We start from the raw sequence: 8,405 nt of genomic DNA on the forward strand, positions 1-8,405 counted from the left end.
CAGGTCCGCAAGACCGGGTGGGTCCTACCCACTTCCTCGTAGCGCGTTGGCGGACGAGCTGCAGACGTGGCCGCGTGGCTATGCCCCGCCTCCGCATTCCTTTGTGGGTTTCGTTGGCACGTCGTTTGGAGTGGGGTGGGAACGGGGCCCCCTTGGTTGCACTATCTCAGCGCGGGGGAAAAGGGGGAATTGTTGATGCTTTGGGGGAGGGAGAATGGCTGGCTGGCTTAGGTCCTGCGACGAGCGATCTCCCACCGCGACCTCGTCGCCGACCGCCGTCCTTCTCGCCTCAGACCCGAGCTCCTTGGCTTCTTCCCCCAACTCTCCTCAGCCGACTGCAGAACCCAACTCGTTGCCTTCGCCACCCGACTCCACTCTCTGCAACACTCTGCCGCTGCCACACTCCGCCCGATGACTCTCTTACCAAAACTCTCACTCTCTGCCTCCAAAACTGACTCTGCCATGATTCGCCTTGCACTCGGCGTTTTATATGCCGGCAGGAGAACCAATGTGCAAATTTCCGGATCAGGAATGAGCTCGGGGGCGGAGCCACGCTCGCCCATTGGATGGAGGAAAAGTGGGCGTGAACCTCCCCTGATCCTAGAATTTGCATATTTCGATTTCACACTGATGCGCCTGGAGGCGGGGCCAAGCCGCTCAGCGCTTGCTGATTGGACGGATCAGAAGTGGGCGTGTAGCATTCTTGATCCAAATTCTCCCTCGGAAAGGCCGCTATTTGCACTCGCGGCTCGGTGCGTATCGCTTGAACGAGCCCAAGACAGCCCGACGCTCAGTGTTCACAGGTGGTGCGGGAATGGCCGTAGAAGGAGAGAGGTGAGGGTGGTGGAGGGTTTATCGGAAGTGGTTTGATGGTTATGGCGGTTCAAAATAAAGATAGAACAGAAAAACGGCTATCTCACAGCGTCGCAGCACGAATGAATCACATAAATTCCCTCTAAACAACGGGTTTGGGGCTAACTACACATGTACTTAGAGTTATCTCACCTACGGGCCCTGAATGATGGTCTGCGAATTTCCACAGCTATAACAATATATATATATATATATATATATATATATATATATATATATATATATATATATATATATATATATATATATATATATATATATATATATATATATATTGTTGCGGGCCGGGGGTCGGGTGGGAAGACCACTAGGTGGGGGAAGGAAGACCTTAGGAAGGAAGAAGGAAGACACTAGGAAGACCACTAGGTGAACATGCTATATTGGTTCCCACCAGACTCCCCAGAATTGTAGGCCGTCACACATAGATAATTCCGTGATGCGGCGTGGCGCTTAACCAATCATGTATGCCAATAACTGAACCACGTGACCTCGAGTCCTCCCGTCTATGGGTTAATCGGCTTACCTAATTAATCACTTGATTTAATTACCAGAGAACACACCCTCGGTACGCCTTGTCCAAACTGGATCACTCTACCGGATCGGATCACTTTTCCAGATCGGATGCAGCCGAACGACACTGCCAAGGACGTACTGGCTAAAAGGAACAGATCGTTGGGAATAAAGTCCCAGCTGAAGTAGGATTCGGTCCATTCTGGATCAATGGAAGAAAAGACAAAAACGAGCAAGGAACATTCCTCATAATAATTTATTAACAGTCAACTTACAAAAGGGGGATACAGAGCAGACTTAATGCGAAAATAATAACAGTAATAACGATGACAATCTTCTGCGGTCTTACTTAAGCAGAAATGCGCCAGGACACACACACACACACACACACACACACACACACACACACACACACACACACACACACACACACACACACACACACACACACACACACACACACACACACACACACACACACACACAGAAAACCCGATGAAGAGGGAGTTTTGCAACCAGGAAGGGAGGGGAGTTGAGGCTATGATCTTGGTACCTTTGCGCCCAATAGCACGACGTGCCACCAATACATTTCGGGAGGGGGGGATGTTCTGTGGTGCGGTGCCCGACAGTGGACGCATTGTCTCTGGCTTCCGCCGCACATGTGGAGACCTTGTTCGTGAAAGGAGGAGCTTGAGTCAAGAAGCGGTGGAGTCCAGAGTGTGAGGGTGGAGTGGCAGGCGGGACCAGGTTGGCGGGTGGGGTCGACGTTGCGTCGGCAGAGTCGAGGATGCAGAGTCCGGGCAGCAGGAGACGAGTCATGGCAGTGTGGACGAGGCGAAGCAAGGCAGAGAAAGAGAAAGAGGCCAAGAGAGAAGGCAAGAGGGACTGCCCCGAGTTTCATAGGGCCCGCAACTTGGGGGGAGGGGCCATGCCAAATTCAAATGTCATCACCCGAATCCCGACCCGATTGGCCCCGATCCCTCACTTGGCCCGCCAACTTTGGCTGGAAACCACCTCACTTCATTTCCAGCACGGCCATCCCAGACAGTGGGAATATTCCGCTCTGACCCCACGAGATGACATGAATCGCCCACACCGAAATTGGCATGCGAGTCGTCCTGCAAAAACCCTCAGGCCGTGCCCGGGTGACCGGTCAAGGATCCCGCATGCCCGCTCGGTCGTTCGACCAGTGTCAATCAACGCACTCGCTCCACGCACGCCAACGTGGCCCGCACTGTACATTCGCCGGCTCGATCGCAGTTTCGCAGGCCATAGAGACAAAAAGACGTTCACCATCCGTGGAAAATCCACTGCTGCCAGCGAGAGCCGAAGGTACATCATCACGGATAAATTCGTGCACGTCTTACGAGCGGCGTACTGTTTGCTTTCGAGCACATTCCATACACTGCACGCGGTTCCGCCATTACGCACATGGCCAGCGCTCGCGTTCACATGACTCCGTTAGCGTGTGCGTGGGGCGAACACCAATATGTGTCGGATATTGAGGTTAAAAAGGAACAAGCCGCTTCTATTCCGCACACTTGTATCCCACCAAACATGGCGTGGTGTCGTCTTTATTGGCCTCCCGACACATTTCGTGCAGCATGGGCATCACGCTGGCTGTGTTTCCTGGGTTGTGAAAAACACCATTCGTGTAGCCTCTTAAGAGGTATTTATTTGCATTCCTTTTTAATGCAACCGGCAATCCTCCCCAGACCATCGGAAGCTCGAGTCGCCAACCCTGCTCTGCCAAGCACACATGACTCACTGCACATGCCGGGTTTAGGGCTCGCTCGGGAACGAGAATCCCTGTGCAGCAGTTCCCTCACTGCGGCGCCGCACACGCTGATTTACCTCAGGAATAATCAGACGAAAAGAAGAGTGGGGACGAAATGAAGGAGAAAATGATTTAAGAAACCCAAGCCATTAGATCGTCGCAACACCCTCCTTTATTGTCCCGCTAAACAAAAGGAAGGGGACAATCTACACATATAACAATGGAATAACTGTCTTGGGACACCTATCTGTTGTATGCATGCAGTTCCGAGAACCACAACACTATGTATATCTGCCTAAATACAAATATATATATATATATATATATATATATATATATATATATATATATATATATATATATATATATATATATATATATATATATATATATATATATTGTTGCGGGCCGGGGGTCGAGTGAGGAGGCCACTAGGGGTGAAGCTAACTCGGCCTCCCACTAGACTCTCCGGAATCGCAAGCTGGGGATAAGTCCGTGATTACTCCATAACGAGGTGGGTTGCTAACCGACCGTGAACACCAATAACTCAATCAGGTGATCTCGGGTCCTCCGTCTATGGGTTAACCAGGTTACCTAATTTATCACGTGACCTAATTATCGTGGGACACGCCCTCCGTACACCTTGTCCGAACCGGATCACCTTCCTGAATCAGATGCAGCCGCGCGACACTGCCAAGGATGTACCGTCTAAAAGGAATGGATCGTTGTGAAGAAAGTCCCGGCGAGGCTCGGATATGGACCATGCTGGATCAAGGAAAGAAAAGACAAAAACGATTGGGGAACATTTCTCCAAATAATTTATTAACAGGCAGGCAAGGAAAGCTATGTGGCACAGTGAATGTAGTTTCTTGTTGTGTGTAAGCAGAGATAAGGAGAAAAGTGTGGTGCGACAATAATACAAACAACGTACTAAAGCAGACACAGAGCAGACTTATCCCGATGTAATTCTTCTGCACTCCTTCCTAACTTAAACGAGGACAGGCGCCATGACACACACACACACACACACACACACACACACACACACACACACACACACACACACACACACACACACACACACACACACACACACACACACACACACACACACACACACACACACACACACACACACACACACACACACCGATGAAGAAGAGTTTATGAAGAGAAAAACGAGAGGCTAACAGTCTCTCACTACCTTGCATGATTGACCGACCGCGCTACCCAGCACGTTGTTGGCTGATGCTCCGCTGGGCCATACCTCCCTGACAGCTGGTGCATCATCTCCCGCTTCGTGGCACTTGGTGCAGCTCAGCGTGGATCCAGAGAATGGGATGCGACCATCAGGCGTGGAGGAAGCACTTTGGGCAGAGTCAGAAGCCAGTGGTTGGAGAAAGGCGAAGTCAAAATGACTGTGCATAGTGGCAGACAGGATCAGGTGGGTGGGTGGTGCAAGCGACAAGGCTGTGAATAAGGGCGAAGTTAGCAGCGAGCTGGTGAAGGAAGGTGGAGTCAGAAGGCGAATGGGCGGATTGTTGATCCCAGGCCAGACGGAGAGTAGGACGAGCCGACAGAAACCAGGAGCGATGGATGAGCGGGGACGGAAAACCACCAGCAGACGGGGAATGCATGAACGGCCCTGGCATCCCGTCCTTTTATAGATCCTGTGGTGTGGGGAGGGTGACGATGCCAGTCCTGATCTGTGTCAGGAATTGAGGGAAAAGATTGTATATAATTATTAGATGTAGACTTGGATGGAAGAGAAAAGATATAATTATTAGATGGAGATTTGGATTGAAAAAGAAGATAGATATAATTATGAGATGGAGTTTCGGGTTGAAAAGAGTGCGCCGCATGCGTACTGTACGGCGTTGGCATTTGGCGTTTGTTTTTTTTCCATAGCTGGCCTTCATGAGGACCTATTCTTACAGTAAAGGGCGTGGCTGCAGTTTTTATCGGTGAATGTCCGAGTGCAGTGCCTGCTGGCTTTCACAAGGACCCATTCTTTCAGTGAAGGGCGCGGCCATGGCTTTGAAAGGCGGCCGGAGCTTGGATTTACCTCAGCGGTAGAGAAAAAGAATAGGAATGAAGACAGAGATATAGTCAGACCTAACTATGAGATTTACACAATGCACTGTCCCTTTTGACCCATTCAACAAGAAGGAATGGTCTATCTGTACGTATATTAATGAAATAACTGTCTGGGGACCGCTGTATGATGGAGGTCATTGTGTTGGAAGGATGTGGTTCCCAGAACCGCAACAATACACACACACACACACACACACACACACACACACACACACACACACACACACACACACACACACACACACACACACACACTGTTCCGTTATGGTAATACAGTTTATGTACGTACACACACACAAAATACATAAAAACAACAAACACAAAGATTTACCTTTAAACAGAGTTCTTTGAAAGAGGAATTCAAGTTAGAAATTAGCAAAATTTAATTGAAAAATATATCAAGGCACAAAACACAAAATGTCTATCTCTGCTCTCTGCATTCACAACCAGATCACATCAAACACGTGGTTGAATGGACTTTATTGTTTTTAGATCGCTGTTCGAAGAACAGAGAGCTATAGCAATACCCCCGGCGTGAGCGTGAGCATCAGCGTGAGCGTGAAAATGTTAAAGTTTTTGGTGCAAGTTATTTCCTTTCTCAATGTTTATATCTACCACACTATTTTTTTACTCATTACAATATACAGATGCATATATTGCTTTAAAATTATTTGGATCAGACTTCACTGCAATACTTTATAAAAAAAAATATTATTAGACTAGTCTTTTAAAAACGATAAATGTGTAAACAGGCGAGCATTGGGTGGGTTTGACACCAAGTCTCTGGTTATATATGTATCGATGTCGAAGAGAGGGGTGGATTATATCAGGAGATTGCACAAAGAGATAAAACAAAACGATATCCTGTAAAAAATAAAATTGCACATTTTCAGTGGAGGATACACCTCCCGAGGCACGAACCGCACAACACCGCAGAGCCCAACACAGGCGGAAACGTACGTCTCATTGATGTTCCCTTGAGAGTATGGGTACTTTTCCCGAAACGAACAAACCAAGCAACTTGGAGAGCGCTCGCCAAGTGGCGAGACATGTTAATAAAAGGAATGGAGGATAGTTAGAAATGTGTACGAGAATTAGGGAAAGACTGGAAAGAAGTTTGAGAGGAGCTCGGAGTAAGGAAGGGGAAGGTCATGGGGATGGATGTATGCTTCTTCCCCTTAATATGTTGACCTTTCGTTGATGTCGGGTTTGAAGGACATCATTTGTTTCCATTACTGTCGAAGGTTTTTTTTTTTCATAATGGATAAATATGAGGCACAAAGGCAGCTTATATGAGTGTATTCTGATATTTTCCAGAAACCGTTTTATTGTATGAAAGTGATCCATTGTTAAGTTTCCCCTTCTAAAAATCTCGTTACACACTTGTTGATAGTTTTCCAGTTCATTTATGAGTCCGTCATTGATTATTTTTGTGAACAATTTGTAAGTCTTGGAGAGCAGGCTAATTGGGTCATAACTCTTCTGGGCCATCTTATGACAAAGACGTGTAATTATAGTTGTGTGTACACCATATGAACAAATACAATTACAGAGAGTTTGTACCACTTCCTTACCACTTCACAATTTTTCTTTTTCCAATTTAGCTCCACACCACAACCACCCCCCCCCCGTCCCATCCCTTGCATGTTATGAAGAATTTAGCTTCAAATAAAAGGACATGGTTCACAAGCGCTATGTTTTTGGTCTCCCCAATCCTTCTCTGATGGATTACATGGCAGTATGTCAATGAAATATATTATTTGTATCAATAGACAGTTGAGTTCACCAGGTGTATTGAGTAAGTGGGATGGTGGGAGATATTAACCATACTTGGCATTGGGTGAGAAACATCATTGGCTCGAGAGAACGTTTCGATTAATAATTATTAACAGTGAACATGAGGATTTGAGTGTCTCTTTCGAGATATGCTGATGTCCCAAGTGTGTAGATCATTTTCCTTTGCTTTCCAGATCGGCAGAGGATTGTGCAGCATCAACTTCAGTGTATGGCAGGGGTGAGGAAATATTGGGTAAAGAGAGGATGTATAAAATGGAAAACATGTATTTTGAGGGAGCACAAAGATCTCTTCCATGGAGATCTCTCACTCCTCCATGAGCCTAGGTCTTGTGCAAGAAACATCATTGGGGTGACAGGATTACTCGGATGTAGTGTATGTTGCTTTTGAGCAGTTGAGGCTGGGTTTTATTCCCAACTCGACTACAAACTAACACTGGAGCTTTGCAGGCAAGTTGATGCATCAATGAGTGTGCCATCCTTTTGGGGGAGTAGAGTGGGGGTGGGGGAGCATTAAGCCAGGTGTCTCATATGCTGGCATTCCTTGGTGGACATTAAAGATCCCACGCTGTCTTTTGCAAAAGTGGGTCATTGTATTCTGGCACCTTGTTCTGACTACTATTGGGAAAGGCAATGGTAAACTACTCGGTGTAATGTCTGCCTAGCAACTGCTTAAACAGCACTGTTGTCCTCGAAAGAGTAGAAGAACATAGGATTGTATTGACTGAAGATTAATGAACTGCACAAGTGGCACTATTGGTCTTACAAAGCGTTTTTGAGAGACAACAGCTTTCAAGGGCAGAGAAAGAGAGATGATGTCACAGAGTGAAACGCACTCGATGTGTGCACGAAGGAAATCATCAAATCAATTATAGGGAAGACAAAGAGTACCTTCGGATATAAAGATCCTTTTCCCTTTCCTGTGCAAAAGCTGATGGATCTCTTCTCTTGTGCTGTTAGGATTCACACACCACCTGTTTAATGTTTACCTGTTGGCGTGTGCAATTAATTTCTCACTCGACATTAACATTGCGTGGGTGGGACGGGGGGGGGGAAATAGGGGGAAATCGTGGGTGATGAATTGAGAAGAAGTTGCAGTCAGAAAGAGAATGGGGAAGGATATATATATATATATATATATATATATATATATATATATATATATATATATATATATATATATATATATATATATATATATATAGGGATATAATGGAAGGTTGTGGAGTTAGTGAGGGGGATGGAAAGGGGATGAAGATGATTAGGATAGAAAGAAAATGAGGGAGGGGGCACCGCATGTATGGATCAAACCGGGGAATGAGGGATGGGGGTGGTTGAATGATAAGCTTCTTTG

The sequence above is a fragment of the Eptatretus burgeri genome, chromosome 1 (assembly GCF_056783735.1).
Source record: "Eptatretus burgeri isolate ZD-2024b chromosome 1, Ebu_testis_v1, whole genome shotgun sequence".
Classification (NCBI taxonomy): domain Eukaryota; kingdom Metazoa; phylum Chordata; class Myxini; order Myxiniformes; family Myxinidae; genus Eptatretus; species Eptatretus burgeri.